This window comes from Lissotriton helveticus, chromosome 6, assembly GCF_964261635.1.
Source record: "Lissotriton helveticus chromosome 6, aLisHel1.1, whole genome shotgun sequence".
In the NCBI taxonomy this organism is placed as follows: Eukaryota; Metazoa; Chordata; class Amphibia; order Caudata; family Salamandridae; genus Lissotriton; species Lissotriton helveticus.
Window position 1 is genome coordinate 150,211,252 of NC_136067.1, and position 18,708 is coordinate 150,229,959.

Sequence of the window (18,708 nt, forward strand, 5' to 3'; positions counted from 1 at the left end):
TGACTTAAAAAGCTGTGGTAAGGCCACTTTTAAATAGACCGCTTAGGCTCTAAAATCTCGAGCAACTGCAGACCTATCACCATCCTTTCCTTATGTGGGGAACATTCTGGAAGAACTGGTGACAGGTTGCACATGTAGGTACCTAGAAAAAATGCAATACAGGACACTGGCAAGCAGGGGTTTAGGCCATATTGGGAACTGAGATAGCGTTTATTACAGCCACAGATACAGCCTCAGAGTATTTAAAAGCTGCAGAGGTTGGCAGTGATTCTTAGACATAGCTGAATAGTATGATAATGTCAGTGATATAATTCTTCTCCAGAGACTCACACATGTTGGCACCTCAGGATAAGTTCAATCCTGGTTCACCTCTTTTCTTGATGGTCACACTGAAAAAAATGTATTGGCAGTTTTGTCTCTGAACCATTCACCATCAATTGTGGTGCCCACTGTACCTGACTTATCGAGTATCTTTTCAGTGTTTGAGGATACAGTAGCTTCTTTGATCTGTTCCTATGGCTTAAATGTTTACGGTTATGCAGGTGACATGCGCCCCTTTCTACACTTAAATGACCCTGAGCATGCGCTACTGAAGTGAAGATGCTGTGAGTGAGATTAAGACCTAGATAAACTAAAATTGGCTTAAATTAAACTCTGGAAAAAAACTGTTAGTGGTAGGCAGAAACTCCTCAATGTTATATGATCTGTACTGAATAAATGAACTGGCCAACTGCCTACCCCCTCACCCACAGTAAACGTTCAGGTGTAAAGTAATATGAAAAATGTAGCATGTGTTGCCAAGTGTCTGCAGTAACCTCTCATTGTAATTACCAAATTCACAAAGTGGCTCCATTTCTTTCCTCCAGAAAGGCATCACACTGCAGCAATGGCCCTCATTGGAGCCAGCCTTGATTATTGCAGTTAGGTCTGTCATGGACCACTCAACTAAAAACTCAATTGCCGCCAGTGTATCCAGAATTGTGCAGATACTCTAGTGCTCCCTGTCAACCCCCACCTCCTCCGCATATCTAAACCAACTCCTTTATAGCACCAGCTGTCTCAGTGAGAGGGCAATTTAAGGCACTCTATTTCTGTCAGAAAGCCATCTATTTTTTTTATCTTGCATTCATCGCTGCCTACCAATACACTCACTACATTCCCAAAAATTGAAACCTTTGAAGGTTCCCAGTATCCATAAAGCTTCCTAATCTTACTTGGCTGTGAAAGCCTGAAGCATTTCTCCCTGAATTGAGAACATTTGTTTAGGAGCAAACGTTTGCACGGTGATAACGATTCTTAATGGAGAATCCAGGCGAAAGTGAATCATCTGCACCAGAAATCTTGCGAAAAAGTTGCCAGGGCTTAATAAATATGTATGAACTGGGATTAATTAGATTTACAATTAATTACTTTGACCACAACAAGAGACGTGAGCCTACAGGAGAAGTGAGCATTGTGCAGCCAAAGTGTGATCCTAGAACATTCATCCATAAGAAAAACAAAAATCCTCTGAAAGTAGGGCTGTCGTAATTGGAGTTCTTGAATGTACTCTGGATGAAGTGTTAAGAGTAAATCAATAAAGAGCCTGAAATGCTGGTTTAAGACAGGTTGCATAGTTTGTCTTAATGTGCACAACAGGGTCCTTGCACCACAGCATGCCATACACTGACATTCAACAGAGCACATTGAATAGAATGCCAAACCAAAATCCAGCACAGCCTGGATACACAAATTAGTTTATCAGGGTAACAGAACACCAGCCACCCAGAAACCCCATAGTCATCCTCATACATAACCCTCATCCTATTCCAGCTTAGTTGCGATAAGTGAGCATTTGTAGCATGTTTTGGCTGCAGATATATCTGCTTAGCATATCCTGCCATCTAGTGATTGGCTCAGATGGTTGCAAATTGTTTTTCTTCGAAGTCACAACATATATTGTGACTTCTCGGGTGTGTATTGTGCATGTTTCTCTGCTCCTGTGTTTTGTTCTGCCATCGGGTTCGAATGTCTGGATTGCAGCTCCAGGATCAAAGCTAGATTCCACACCGAACGGTTTAGACAATCCATACTATATCCTTCGAAACGCCCACCTGGGCCCGGCCTTCCAGATCACACTTCATACACTTGTTGATGAGGGATGGAAAACAGGCCCTTCAGCTTGCTCAAGTGCTATGCCAAATGCTCCAGGCAAGAGACCGTGTGTGCAAGCTCTGTTTATCTCCAGAACACGATGAGTTTGTGTGAGGCGTGCCTAGCATTCCAGTCAAAGAAGACACAACTGCAGCGAAGGGAGCAGCGTTCCCATTCCACCATGCAGCGAGGCACAGATGACACTCCTGACATCTTTGAGGATCTGTGACTGGACTTTGATCACAAACCGGAGGACACAAAAGTGCAGATGGTGCCCACAGTTGTTCCGATACTGCTGACAAGCAGTGGAAACTCTCGATCCAACCCTGATCCAAATCTACTAGGGCACATGAGTACCTCGGCGAAAGCCGCCAAAACACCTACCAGGACTGGCAAACCGGCTTTCGGAACCCCACTGATTTCGGGCCGTGGTGGTCTCCAACATCAGGCACATAAGGACACCAGAACCAACCTGCCTGTAAATACATCGACAAGCGTTTAAAAATATAAGGCCCTTAATTTTTCATCTGTGCTGGTGCTTAAAAAAAAGCAGTTGTGCTTCCAAAGTCCCATATACATTCGGGACCGAAACAGAAGCCTGGCCCCATGAAAAGTTTTGGCGCTGAAATTTCCTACAGCACTGAAACAAGCGTCCAAAGTTTCAGTGGTGAAACACCATCCACTAACAGCCACAACAGAGTCGAAGACCACGTAGACACCCACAATGCCCTTGCCGCGAAAGCCTTCAAAGACGACACACAACCGGAACACAATCCAGGTCTGCCTATGTTCGAGGCATGTGGGCTGCTGAATTCATATCTGTGCATAGATCGCCGCCTAGTGTTGGGTCCGGATGATTGCACTTTGTTGTCTTGGAATAGTCTTCGAAGTATCACAAGATAGGTGACTCCTCCCTTGGACTACAGTGCGCATGGGCATCTTCTCCATCCTCAGATTGTTTTTTTCCGCCATTGGGTTCGGATGCAAACTCTTATACTCCAACTCAGAATCGACTTTTCTAAAGGCCAAAAGGCCTTCGACTTCGGCGGTATTGTTCTCGTTCGGTACCTCTCTACTCGATGCTACCTTCCATCTCGAATCGGTCGTCGACGCGGGACGTTGGGCCTTTTCGACGCCACGTGAGCCGACCGTCGATGGAATGAAGCCTGTTTAAAAGGTGCCCACAATGCCACTCCAAGTTCCCACATACTGATAAACATTCAGTATGCAACAAGTGCCTTTCCCCAGACCATAGGGAAGAAACCTGCCCAGCCTGCGCCCAGTTTCGCTCCAAAAAAACTATACGAAACAGACAGGCTGCCCGGCAAGAAATGCGACAGGCACCGGACAACATCTTCGATGATGTCCAGGATCTACAGGACGCCCTGGACTCGGACCTAGAAATAGTCACCGTCGAGGGTTACTCCGACTAAATCCCGTTGGGGCAAATCGTGAGTACAACACCCCCGACACCGATGAACCCGTTACCAGAGTCTCCGGTCGAGGCATAGCCAAAAGGCCTTAGCCAAGATCACAAACAAATTTCGCCAGCCCCGCTTTCTGGCTCGGAACCGAAACCTTCAGAAACCCCAGGGCCCAGTGCCATTGTCCCACAGAAGGTTCCAGAGCCAAAGAAGGTCACCGGCCCAAAGGGCGTCGATCCATAAAAGGCCGCACAGCCAAGGGGTGTCGAGCCAAAGAAGACTGTCGACCCGACAAAGGCCGTTCAGCCAAAAACCGTCGTCCCCAAAAAATCGGTCGACCCGAAGAAAGGCACGCAGCCAAAGGGTGCCGAACCGAAGAAGGTCGCCGACCCGAACAAGCCTGCTGTTCCGAAAAAAGTCGACCCGGCAACCGGTGCCATGCCGAAACCGGCAAAACCTGTCAACCCAAGGACAACGGCTCCAAAGACACCAGTCCATCCAAAAAAGAACATCGACTCGGTGAAAGACACTCCTCCGAAGAAGCCAATGGAGCACAAAAAAACGTGTCGACCCGAAACCAATCCTCGATCCAAAATCGGGGCCCGAGCCCAAAAAGCCACACAAGACTCTAAAAGTCGTCGAAAAACCAAGTGTTACCGACCCGAAACAGTCTAACACTAAACCCAGGACTGGAGAGAGAATTATTCCACCCAGATCCATCAGACGGCCAAGCAAAAATATACATAAATCCAGAGACTGGTAAAGTTACCATCCTGCATAGGAAAAAAAGGCCTTGGGACTTTCAACCTGATTCTCCTATTCCACTGAAGAAAAAGGACTTTGGGACTTCTTCCTCAAGACCCTTCAGCCCTTTTCAACCTATCATGCCTACCACACCTTTTGCACCTTTCTCACCTTCTCACCACGGGGACGATGAGGGGGACACAGGGTATGAGCCACAGCCTCTATATGATTTCCCACAAGATCCTCACCAAGAGGAACCTTGGGAAGAACCAACGGACCCTTATGACACCCACCCCATCCCTGATGTACCCACTTACCCTACTAAACAGTCACCTACTGATGACACTGTAGTCTCAACCAACTCATAGACAGGGCAGCACAATTCCACAATGTGGACATGCATAGTGACCCTGTGGAGGAAGACTTCCTTTTTGACACATTCACTGCTGCAGAAAAAAGTGTCAAAACACTTCCCATGCTAAAGGGAGTTCTAAAACACGCACCCGACATAATTAAGGATACAGCCAGGGCACGGGTGATCAATCCCAGGAAAGAAAAAAAATATAGGCCGGCTCCTACAGACCCTACTTACATCAAGGGCCAGTTGCCACTAGACTCATTGGTGGTTGCCAACGCACGAAAAAGAGCCAACTCTCAGACAACAGGGGAGGCACCTCCCCTGACAAAGTCAAAAATTCTAGAGGCATCAGGCAAAAGGGTAGCTGCACAAGCCTCCAACTCATGAAGTATTGCTAATACACAAGCCCTACTGGCTCGTTACGACAGGGCACACTATGATCAGCTTGAAAGCCTTATTCAACACCTGCCCGAGCCTCCATTAAATGTGCGTTTGACGCTGCAGACACCGCAGCTAGGTCAATTAATACTAGTGTCTTGCTACGCAGACATACATGGCTGCGTATTTCTGGTTTTAAGAATGAGGTGCAGTCCACCATTCTTAATCAACCTGTCAATCAGGATTTTCTATTTGGCCCTGCTGTTGACACCATTTTGGACAAAATGAAAAAAGACACAGAAAACGCAAAATCTATGGGTGCATTGCAGTTTCTGCAACAAAGGGGCGCCTTTCGACGCTCCTCATACAGAGCAAACACACGAGGAAATGCTTAACAAACATCTAGCTCGTACAAAAGTAACACACAAGGTTCCTTCACCAAGAACACAACAAGGGGAGGTTACAGAGGTAACAGTAATAAGGGAAGAGGGTGTGGAGGCAATAACACCAGGGCCTCCACTGCCACAAAACAGTGACTTCATTATGCTGCCTCCACACCACTTAACACCGGTCGGAGGCAGACTACAACAGTTCCTACCTGTCTGGCACGCAATTACCACGGACAGGTGGGTGAGAAATTATCCAGTCTGGTTATTGCCTAGAACTGACTTCTACGCCACCAAATATACCACCCAAACATCGTCCTATGTCCTCGGAACACATCACCCTGCTACAACAAGAGGTGAAATGCATGCTGGAAAAGGGGGCCATAGAGCAAGTCCCTTTCCACCAACAAGGGACAGGAGTATACTCCCTATACTTCCTTATTCCAAAGAAGGACGGTTCCCTCAGACCAATATTGGACCTCAGAACCCTAAATCCATACATACTCTCAGAGCACTTCCATATGATCACACTACAACAAGTGCTCCCGTTGCTACAGCAAGGAGACTTCCTAGCAACACTGGACCTCAAAGATGCGTATTTTCACATACCCATCCATCCAGCCCACAGAAAATAACTCAGGTTCACAATAGAAGGTCAACACTACCAATTCAAGGTTTTGCCCTTCGGGGTTACCACGGCTCCAAGAGTGTTTACAAAATGCTTGGCCACAGTGGCAGCACATCTCAGGAGGCAACACGTCCATGTGTACCCTTACCTGGACGATTGGCTAATACAAGCAAAATCGTACCAAGAGTGTGCAGCACACACGTCACAAACAATCCAGTTGCTACACAGCCTAGGCTTCTCAATCAACTACACAAAATCGCATTTGCAACCTTCCCACGTACAGTGATACCTGGGAGCCACCATAAACACCTCAGTGGCGAAGGCATATCCAAACTCAGCGAGGATAGCCAGTATGCAAATGCTCACTCCCAAATTACTACCGCAGCACTATCTCCAAGCTCAAGTCTTTATGCAGCTCATAGGCATGATGGCCTCCTGCATATTCATTGTCCCCCATGCCAGACTTCAAATGCGTCCATTACAAGAATGCCTAGCACGGCAATGGAACCAGGCTTGGACAGCTAAAAGACCTAGTGTTGGTGGACAGTCGCGCTCACAATTCTCTGCAGTGGTGGAATCCACAAAACCTTTCCAAGGGGCGACTGTTCCAAGAGCCGGTTCCACAACTAGTACTAACAGCGGACGCATCACTGACAGGCTGGGGAGCCCATCTCCTTCAATACACAGTACAAGGGCTCTGGACAACCAAGCAGAAAAGGCTGCATATCAACCAACTAGAGTTGCTAGCGATATTCCTAGCCCTGAATGCATTTCAAAAATACTTGTACAGCAAGACGGTGTTGATCCGGACGGACAACATGACCGCAATGTACTACATCCAGAGACAGGGAGGAACGCACTCTCCACAGCTGTCCCATCTGGCACAAAGCATATGGAAGTGGGCGATTCCCAAAAACCTTTTTCTCCTAGCGGAACACCTTCCAGGGAAGGACTATCAAATTGATGACCTGCTCAGCAGGCACAGCCAACAACTACACGAATGGGAGATTCACCCCCAGGTTCTCCAACCATTCTTCGAAGAGTGGGGTCACCCACAGATAGACCTGTTTGCCACAAAAGAAAACTCAAAATGCCAGTACTTTGCCGCCAGGTTCCCACATCCGTTGTCACAGGGCAATGCGATATGGATGAACTGGTCAGGCAGATTTGCGTACGCTTTTCCCCCAGCACCTCTGATGCCGCTGGTGGCACTCAAACTACGGCAACACTCGCTCACGCTGATCCTAGTTGCTCCCACATGGGCGAGACAACCGTGGTACACAACGTTCCTAGAACTTTCAGTAGTTCCTCATCAAAGACTGTGCCTTGCACCCCATCTTCTAACTCGGAACCATAGAGAAATCAGACCTCCAGATCCCAATCAAATGAACCTAGCGATCTGGCTCCTGAGGTCTTAGAATTTGGATACCTTAACTTGCCCCCAGACTGCATGAACATCATTAGGGAAGCAAGACGGCCAACCACACGAGCGTGCTATGCAGCTAAATGGAAGAGATTTGTTATCTACTGCAACAACCACCAAATCAACCCGTTAGACGCTTCCATACAAAACATTGTTACCTGCTGCATCTACAAAGATGTAACTTAGCATACTGTTCTATACGACTACACCTCGCTGCTATAGCAGCATACCTTCAAAACAGACAACACCTTTCACTGTTTAGAGTACCAGCATTGAGGGTTTGAAAAGGGTGATCCCTCCAAGACACCCCCCCCCTTCCCCAGTCTGGAATCTTAATATAGTGCTTACTAGACTTATGGGACCTCCTTTCGAACCTCTACACTCATGCGAACTACAATTCTTAACGTGGAAAGTCGCGTTCTTAGTTGCAATTACCTCACACGGAAGAGTGAGCGAATTACAAGCACTAACAATTCAAGAACGTTTCATGCAGGTACACACCAACAGGGTGGTTCTTAGAACTAACCCTAAGTTCATGCCTAAGGTTGTATCCAATTTCCATATCAACCAACCAATAGAACTGCCAGTATTCTTTCAAAATCCAGTCAGTTGCTGAGCGAGCCCTACACACATTGGATGTGAAAAGAGCCCTACTTTATTACATAGACAGAACTAAATCATTTAGGAAAACAAAACAACTTTGTTGCTTTTGCACCACAACACAAAGGAAATCCTATTTCAAAGTCAGGAATAGCCATATGGATAGTTAAATGCATTCAAATATGCTATCAAAAGGCAAAACGCACTTTAACAGTCCCCCCCCCACCCAAGAGCACACTCTACAAGGAAAATGGGGGCATCCATGGCTTTCCTGGGGAATATTCCTCTTGAAGACATTTGTAAGGCAGCCACATGGACCACCATACACACTTTCACAAAACACTACTGTGTAGACGTGCAAGCAAAACACCAAGCTGCTGTAGGCCAGGCTGTCCTCAAAACTTTTTCAAACTGCTGCAGCTGGCACAGGTAACCACCGCTAGAGGAGATACTGCTATACAGTCTATGCACAGATATGAATTCAGCAGCTCACATGCCTCGAACGGAATATGCTACTTACCAGTATGCATCTGTTCTTGGCATGTAGGGCTGCTGACATTCATATCGCCCGCCCTCCTCCCAGGTGCCTGTCGCAGCTGCAGCATTATCTTTGGCATGGCCATTTCTTACTTTACTATCTCCATCTCTGCCACAATGGCGAAAAACAATCTGAGGATAGAGAAGATGCCCATGCGCACTGTAGTCCAAGGGAGGAGTCACCTATCTTGTGATACTTCGAAGACTCTTCCAAGACAAAGTGCAATCATCCGGACCCAACAATAGGCGGCGATCTATGCACAGATATGAATGTCAGCAGCCCTACAGGCAAAGAACAGATGCATAGTGGTAAGTAGAATATTCCTTTAGAGAAATTGCAGGACAAACTAGATAAAGGACAAAAGAGACTATTTGTTCACCCAGAAGCTGGAAAATTGGGTACCAAGGCACCACCACCTATATGCTTTACACTTCCTAATTGGAAAAGGACCTTTGAAGAGGAGATTATGGAACCTAATCCACACAAAGCTCCAAAAAGGCCACGGGCACTATCCCTGTATTTTTTTCCTCCTCCCCTTTCACCACTCCTACCTACACACCTTCACCTCTGCCCTCTCCAGAACTTCAGACCTCAGAGCCGGCCCAAGTCTCTCCTGATCATTCGCCTGCAGGTGACGAACATAGAGGGGATTATAATGTCCCATGCTTTACAGGCCCACAAGGGGATCTGGATACCAAGCCTGACTCATGGGATCTTTACGATTCAGATCCAGTGGATGAGACCGACCCAGACATTAACCCAAACATCCAAACCATTACCACCTGACAATACCACATCCTACCATGATATCAGTAGGGTTGCTTGTGAGAAAGTGGCTCTATATATACTGAACCAAAGTAAGGTTCATTGTGTATAGACCACCAACCCCAGAGGTATAACAGAGGTTAAAGTCAGGGCTGACCTTACTCTCAAAAAGTGGTAGCTTGGTTGAGCAGTAAGGCAGTACCAGAGGACAGTGTAAAGCATTTGTTGTACACTGTCAGCAAAAGGTTTCTCACACTCAAGGACTGAACTCCAGGCCAATTGTTTTTATATCGAAATATATAGTTCTATTTTTTGAACCAACAGGTAACAAAGTATACTTTTCTCAATTATGAATGGTCTCAAGTAATTACTTTGCAGAAAGGAAATCACTTTGTAAACAAAACAGGTTCAGGGGTTGCAGTAAGCAACACAATTCTAAACACAATCTAACATTGAGCTCAATGGGTTTTTCTACAACAATGTAGCTGATTACTTTGTAATTTACTTTTGTAATTCCAGGACTGGATCCTAGATTCAGTCCTGGGGTCTAAGCTGAAAACAATTTAGTAAAAACGTTTTAGTTATTGCAATGATTTTTAAGGAATATAAAGGTATTTTAAAAGTTCATACTTGAAAACTTTTCAGTGAAAATCTAGCAATGTTATCCAATGGGAGAAAATTCAGGTGCAGGTAAAGTACGTTCTCGTTACTTTTGTAATCCAGTACTGGGCTCCTAGGTCCAGCACCGGGATCTCTATTTAAAACGGGTAAGTAATTACGTTTCTGTAGTAGGTACGATTTTTAAGGAATATTTCAAGTTTTCAAAAGTAGACACTTAGAAGAAATTTCATAGAAAAGCAGACAATGTATTCCTACGGAGAAAATACAGGTTTTGCAGCGTGAATCTTTCTGGATTCACTATGCTGTGCATATTCCGCAATCTGGTGGTTGGGTCCGGAAACGTAGTCTTTCTGCTATCATCCGTAGGCCCTCTCCCCTCCATTGGATAACATTGGGCCTACCTACCTGTGCACCCGGCTGCCCTGTGCCGCTGAGGGTGTGCCAACTGTACCTAAATGACCCAGGGGGACCCCTGAGTCTATGCCCAGAACCTTAACTTCACCAGTCGAGTACTCACCTGGAAACTGATAACTCACTTTCCTGCCATAGGATAACATTGACTGGTTTCACTCAAAGTCTTCCAAGTGTAAAGTTTTGAAACTATAAAATATTCCTAAAAAATCAGCCGAATACCGAATTCTGAAGTACTCACCTGTGATCAGGAGAGAAGCCAGAAATGTACCTTGAAGCCCAGTCCTGAACCGCAAAAGTAATCCCAACCAGGTTTACTAGTAACGAATAGTTTCTTACCTGTCGGTGTAGTTTTGCAGCTTGAAGATCTTTCTGGATTCACTATGCTGTGCATATTCCGCAATCTGGTGGTTGGGTCCGGAATCGTAGTCTTTTTTCTTTTCTTTTTTTTTTTTTTTTTTTTTTTTGTCGTAGCCCAGGTGGGCGTCGACGTCCCACCATTTGGTGTACCTTCGGTGACGTCGGCGTGCTTCCGGCGGAAGCTACCACCCTTGGGCGCCATCTTCAGATTCTTTTTTCCGCCGTTGGGTCTGGATCGTCGCGTGAAGCTCCAGAAGTTTTTGGAGGAGGAAAGGAGAAAATATAGCAAATCTTCAACAGAGAAGACCTGAGAAGATCGGAAGAGGACCTTTAGAGAAGAGACGACGAAGGAGAGAATTTCGAAATCTTCGACGTCCTTGGAGGAATGCGCACACAGGGGGCCCTTGAGCGCAGGGATGTACAAGACGCCCTTTAAATTCTGCAAGAACTGCCACCACAAGTTCGCACAGAAAGACCAGCACCCAGTCTGCAACCTCTGCCTGCCTATCGACCAAGAGAGCAGAGACTGCAACGCCTGCTCCGTCTTCAAGCCGAAGACACTCCGAGTTCGAGAGACAGAGGACGGCTCACCACACAATGCAGGGAAAGGGCCAAGCCCCGACGCTTTACGAACTTGGCCTCTCCACAGACGACGAGGACGACATCGCCGAAGGCCCAGATGACTTCACGGTCGCTGAGACCGATAAGAAAACACCTGATAAGGTAGGAGAGTCTACGACCCCGAAAACTCCCACAGGGCCTCGAAAACCAGAGGCAGACTCTCGAAAGTCTAAGCCCAGAGCCTCGAAAGGAACACCGGTGCCGAACAAATCGACGACCGAAGCTGCATCCTCCGAAAAAGAGCCCAGCGGATCCTCCGAGAAGGACTCCTGGAGGCCGAAGACCAGCAAAAAGCAACGGTCATCGAAGCAGACCCCCGAAAAAGGGACTTCGACTTCGACGTCAAAAGAAAAGGAGCTGAAGAAAGCTTAGACGTCGACGGCGCCGCCGAAAAGGGCGGCCGAAACGCTCGACGACGAACAGGCCGCAGAGAAAGAGGCTCGAGGCCGAAATGGAGAACATCCTTCAGAGAAAGAAGGATTTCGATGAAAAAATGAGGAGTTACAAGATCCCCTCAAAGCCGACATCGAGCGTCGCTGTGGTACAGGAGCTCGAGGAGTTCGACGTCGAAGAACTGCCGAAAGCTCCGGAACCTTCGGAGCACGAAGAGGAGGAAGACCTCTACTACACAGAAGGGGATTACTGGGAGCAGCAGTCAAGCTACGGCTCTGGTTCCTCGACGGCCCAGGACCAGGAATGGCAGGACATCGAGGCCGAAAACCCAGAGGAGGCGGTAGAAACATACCCCTCGAGGCCTTCACCACCGGATGACATTGGGGCATACAATGAGGTGGTCAGAAAGGCAGCAGCAGCTTATGGAGTTAAGATGGAGGAGGAGAAGCCAGGAGCAGACTTCCTGCTCGAGACATTGCTCCCCATACAGACAAGAAGTCAGTTCCTGCCCATGCTCAAGAGTATCACAGACCAGGGGAAGGAAGCCTTCAAGGATCCGGCTACGTGCAGATCAGTAACACCGAGGACGGAGAAAAAATACAAATTCTCCTCCCAAGACCCGGCTTACATCAAGGGATCCGTCACAGCAGATTCTATAATCGCTGCAACGGCCAGGAAAAGGGCAAACATCCCAACAACGTCTGGACCCCCACCTGACAAAGAAAGCAGGAGGATGGATCTAACTGGCAGGAAAATTGAGAGGAACGACGCAGCACACTGGCGGATGGCGAACTCCAACGCACTCCTGAGTAGGCATCAATTCCAGCACTGGGATGAGATGGGACAGTTGCTCAAGCACCTCCCGGAACAATACCGTGAGAGGGCATCACACCTGGTGGAAGAAGGGAAGAGCATCGCCAATTCGTGCCTGAAGACAGCCTTGGATGGGGCAGAAACATCCAGCAGACTGATGGCTATAGGCATCACTGAGAGAAGGCAAGCCTGGCTCAGGATCTCAGGCTTCAAGGCTGAGGTCCAGAACAACATCCTGAACACACCATTCAACGGGGAATCACTGTTCGGAGCCCCAGTTGATGAGAAGCTCACCCAATTGAAGAAGGACAATGAGACGGCAAGGTCCATGGGGGCCCTGTAGTTCAGGGGGATGAGAAGAGGCACCCCTACGCGGAGGCCGAACGGCAGAGGTGGAAGTCAGCGAGGAGATTCTCACCAGAGTTTCCACCAGGGGCAACAGAGTGACAACCAAGGCCAGCAGAGGCAAGGCTGGAACTACCAAAGCAGGGGCCAGTCCTTTCGGTCAAGAGGAAATGGACGGAGCCAGAGAAGGAGAGGCGGTGAACAACCACCCTCTAAGTGACTTCACACGGGAGAAGATGCTCCACCACCCAAGCCCTCCGGGGGAGGAGCACGGAAAAACAAAGAGGAGAGGGCTACACGGACAAGACACAAAGGAACATGTAACGCCGGTAGGAGGAAGATTGAGATTTTTTCTCCAGGAGTGGAGAAAAATAACAGACAAGTGGATACTCAATATTATGCAGTTCGGATACTGCATAGAGTTGGAAAAGAGGCCACCAAACGGAAAACCAAAGAAAAGACAGCACTCTGGAAGAGAGCTGCAACTACTTCAAGAGGAAGCCAAAGAACTCCTCCTCAAAGCGGCCATCGAACGAGTCCCTTTCAAAGAACGGAACAAGGGAGTGTACTCAAACTACTTCCTAGTGCCAAAAGTGGACGAAAGTCTAAGACCCATCCTGGACCTACGGTTCCTAAACAAATACGTCAAAACTCAAATTCAAAATGACGTCCCTACAAGAGGTCATCCCACAGATAAAGGCAGGGGACTTCTTGTCCACCATAGACCTCAAAGACGCGTACCTGCACACCCCATGAACAGGCAGCACAAGCACATGCTAAGGTTCACAGTAAACGAGGATCACTACCAATTCACGACCCTCGCTTTCGGCCTAAAGTCTGCACCAAGGGTGTTCACCAAATGCCTCGCGGCAGTGGCCGCACACCTAAGAGAGGGGATACACGTATACCCCTACCTAGACGACTGGCTGGTAAAGGCAAGCTCTTACAGGACATGCAAAGAGCATGCAGAACAGGTGACAAGAACACAGCAAGCCTGGGTTTCTCCATACACTGGGGAAAATGCTCAATAGAACCAGAGCAAGTGAAGATCTTCCTAGGAGCCCTGATCGACACCGTCTGATGCAGAGTCTTGCCGAGCGAAAAGAGAACGCTCAGCCTACTGAGGGAGAAACGTCACTACCAGAAGGGGCGAGCTCTGACAGTGAGGACTGTGAGCAAGATCTTGGGGATGATGGCATCATGCATACACTTGGTCCCCAATGTACGCCTACAGATGAGACCACTCCAAGAGTGGCTACAACAGCAATGGTCACAAGCTACAGGAAGTTGGGAGGATCTAGTGGTTGGAACGCGCAGGAAGAGATAAGATGGTGGACCAGGGAGAGAATAACAGAAGGAAAACCCCTAACACCACCGGACCCAACAGTGACCATCACCACAGACTCATCCCAGAAGGGGTGGGGCGCACACATGAACAGGCTCAGAGTGAGGGGTCTGTGGAGCCCTACAGATGCAGTCAGGCACATCAACTACCTGGAACTGAAAACTGTTGCTAGCCCTCAAGGCTTTCCAGAAGCACCTGTACAACCAGAAGGTGCTAATACAAACGGACAACACCACAACAATGTTTTACATAAACAAACAGGGGGGAACTCAGTAGTTCCCTCTGTCAAACCTGGCACAGGAGATCTGGAAATGGACTATACCACTAAAAATAGACCTGCTAGCCATAAACCTGCCAGGGAAGGACAATGTGGAAGCACATTGGCTCAGCAGGCAGACTTCAGCGTCCCACGAGTGGGAACTCAATACTCAAGAAACAGAGAGACTATTCAGGAAATGGGGCACGCCAACAATAGACCTATTTGCAACACACCGGAATGCAAAATGCCAGTACTTTGCATCCAGGCAACCAGAGGCACTGTCCCAGGGAAATGCCCTAAGGATAAGCTGGTCGAAAACATTTGCCTACGCTTTTCCCCCGATACCAATGATCCTGAGGGTTCTCAACAAATGCATGAAGAGCAACATGACGCTCATCCTTGTGGCACCACAATGGGCCAGACAAACCTGGTTTTCTCAGATAATGGAGATGGCGCAGGGGCCACCACACAAGTTCCCAAAAAGAAGAGACCTACTCTCCATGGAAAACGGAGAAATCCTACACCCAGAGACAGAGAGCCTCAACCTCTCAGCCTGGCTCCTGAGGACTTAGAATTCGCACACCTAAAACTACCAGAGAGCACCCTGCGGGTGCTACGAGAGGCAAGAAGGCCCAGCACACGCAAGTGCTATGGCGAAAAATGGAAAAGATTCACTCAATGGTGTTGCAAGAAACAGCTCCAAAGGAAACTGACCAAGGAATCCACGGTGCTAAGGTACCTCACGCGCCTAATTAAGGCTAAGCTAAGCTCATCCTTGCTGAGGGTGCACCTGGCAGCGATTGTGGCATACACAAGAGGAGAAACAGGGAGAAGTTTTTTCACATCCCAAGTCGTAAAAAGATTCCTGGAAGGAGCTAAAAGAATAGCGCCGCCAAAAAGAATGCCGCCACCGGCATGGAACCTAAATGTGGTACTGACGGAGCTCATGAAACCACCTTTCGAACCCATCCACAAAGCATCACTGCAAATGTTAACAATTAAGACGGCCTTTCTGGTAGCAATCACCTCGCTACGGAGGGTGAGCGAACTGCAGGCACTCACACTGCAAGAACCCTACATCCAGATACACAGTGACAGGGTCGTGATGAGAACAGACCCACACTTCATGCCAAAGGTGGTGTCAAGGTTCCACATGAACCAGAGTATTCAGATACCTAGCTTCTTCCAAAACCCCACTACAAGCGCAGAGAGGTCACTCCACACCCTAGACGCTAGAAGGGCTGTGATGCACTACATCGAGAGGACGAAGGAACACAGGAAAACAAAACAGTTCTTCGTATCCTTCGCAAACAGTTACATGGGCAAACCAGTCACTAAAAACACCATAGCGCGATAGATCGCACAGGCAATACAATTCTGCCACAAACAAGCTGGCCAGGAGCTAACTGGAGGGGCACAGGCCCACTCCACCAGGAAGAAAGGAGCAACAATTGCCTTTCTGGCCAACACACCAATCCAGGACATATGCCTGGCGGCAACATGGGCTTCAGTGCACACTTTCACTAAGCACTATTGCGTGGATGTACAGATGAACAAAGAAGCACAAGGAGGACAGAAAGTGCTTCAACATATATTCAACAACCAACGCTCATCTTCCACCCAACCGCCACAAAAGTGAGGAAAACCGCTACAAAATCTATGCACAGCATAGTGAATCCAGAAAGTTTCACGCTGCAAAACGAATAGTTTCTTACCTGTCGGTGTAGTTTTGCAGCTTGAAGATCTTTCTGGATTCACTAGCGAACCCACCCGCCTCCGCAAGAAAGATGAGGCTGGAGAAGAAGGTGGAAACACATAGAAAGAAAGAAAGTTAAAACTTAGAAGATACGTGAAAAGAGACGTGAAAACAATTACGTTGAAAAAAGGATTAACAAACAAAGCCATGGATTCACTACAAAAACAGAAAAGAAGAAAGACAAAAAAAAAAAAGAATCCGAAGATGGCGCCCAAGGGTGGTAGCTTCCGCCGGAAGCACGCCGACGTCACCGAAGGTACACCAAATGCGTCGACGCCCACCTGGGCTACGACAAAAAAAAAAAAGAGAAGAAAGACTACGATTCCGGACCCAACCACCAGATTGCGGAATATGCACAGCATAGTGAATCCAGAAAGATATTCAAGCTGCAAAACTACACCGACAGGTAAGAAACTATTCGTTACTAGTAAACCTGGTTGGGATTACTTTTGCGGTTCAGGACTGGGCTTCAAGGTACATTTCTGGCTTCTCTCCTGATCACAAGTGAGTCCTTCAGAATTCGGTATTCGGCTGATTTTTTGGGAAAATTTTTTTTAGTTTCAAAACTTCACATTTGGAAGACTTTTCGAGTGAAACCAGTCAATGTTATCCTATGGCAGGAAAGTGAGTTATCGGTTTCCAGGTGAGTACTCGACTGGTGAAGTTAAGGATCTGGGCATAGACTCAGGAGTCCCCCAGGGTCATTTAGGTACAGTTGGCACACCCTCAGCGGCACAGGGGCAGCCGGTTGCAGAGGTAGGTAGGCCCAATGTTATCCAATGGAGGGGAGGGGGCCTACGGATGATAGCTGCAAGCAAGCAGGCCACACGGCTGTGGGAGCTGAGCTCCTGATCACTTACTCAGGGCAAGTGGGGAAGTAGAGTAGGGTAGTAGTTGCACTTCCAGCGGCACTCGGGCGGCTGGGAGCAGGGTGATTTTGAGCCGTTGGGCGCCCAATGTTGTTCAATGGAGAATTTAAAAAGGGAACAAAGGCTGCAGACTTGGGGACGGTGATTCTTCAAGTGCGACCACCACTTTGAGAGGTAAGTTGGGATCTTGGAGAAGAGGTAGATACCCCAAAGGAAGGCACGGGGCTGCAGGGAGCTGGGTGCAGGGGTGTCTTTTGGTGTCTGGAATCTTACCCTCTGCTGGTCGTTGTTGGGGGTGGGGGGGGTCCTCTGGTTCTGAGGCTGCAGGCGTTGTCTGGTTTGTCGAGGAGGGTCGCTGGGCACTGGACTTCGGGTCCCAGTCGCCGGGGGTCATCCTCGTGCTCTTGGTTCACTCTGACACGGGCTGGGCTGGGCTCGGCTGGTACAGAGTGGGCTGGATTTGCGGTTCCTGGCTGGCACCAGGGGTGTTTCTGTTGGAGCAGTGCCTCTGCTTATGGGAGTCCCACTCTCTAAGAGGGTCAAGGCAGGCAGGTCCTCCGGAGTTCTCAAGGTTGCTGCCCGCAGGAGATGCCGGGGTTAAGCCAGAGCAGGTTCAAAGATCAACAGGCTGGTAGGGCTGGGGCCAAGTCAGTTGTCGTCGTCCTTTTGTTAGCAGCTACATGGCAGGTCGTCCTTGTTCTTATTCTTGTTTTTCAAAACGGGATCTTAGGATGGAAGGTTCAGAGAGACCCTTAATACTGAATTTAGGGGTGTTACAGTTAGGGCAAGGGCAGGGACCAATAGGTCCCTGTCCTGGGGTGCGTACACCCCCTAGCCTGCTACCCTCCTGTGGGAGAGGGGCGGAACCTAGCTGTGATTGGGCAGGGCTCCCCATCTTTAAGATGGCCGGAGCCCGGGGTCGTGCTTCACCTCGCCTCTCCCATATATGGGGTGGGGTTGGCACACCCCCCTTCCTGACGTAGGGTTTCCCGCCAGTCTTCCCGCAAGAGTGGCGGTCAAAACTGGTGGGGGGCCAGTTGCTGGGTACAGCAAATGGTCTGGGGAAGCTCAGAGGCGGCAGGCCTTTGAAGCTTGCCTCTGCCCATCCTGGGGGAGGAGACCTAGCACCTCACCAAGATATGCATTGTTGCAGGCCCAGGAGAGCGGGGGGCTCTCCCTCCACCCAGGGGCCCAGCAACATGTTTGCTGTATGGCAGCCTAGGCAGCCTCTCAGTCCAGACGTGGATTGTAGGTTAGGTTTCAGGGGCCATCTCTAAGATGCCCTCTGGTGCATTTTACATTAAACATCACACGCGCATCAGTGCGGGTTTAATGTGCTGAGCAGTTTGATACCAAACTTCTCAGTCTTCAGTGAAGCCATCATGGTGCATTTGGGATTTCCACACATGGTCCAAGCTACCATCTCCCTTGTTCTATCCAAACTCTATTTCGCCAATAGCCTCTACCACGGATCACCTTTAACGACCATGAATGACTACAACGGATTCAGAACTCGGCTGCCAGATTACTCTTGCATA

General features: G+C 48.5%; 1 protein-coding gene across 2 annotated transcripts in view; it reads left to right on the plus strand.

Moving 5' to 3' along the window:
- The window catches only part of WDR43 (WD repeat domain 43), a 481,702-nt gene that overhangs the window by 343,239 nt on the left and 119,755 nt on the right, over window positions 1-18,708 (plus strand). The gene's annotated exons all lie outside the window — the stretch shown is intronic.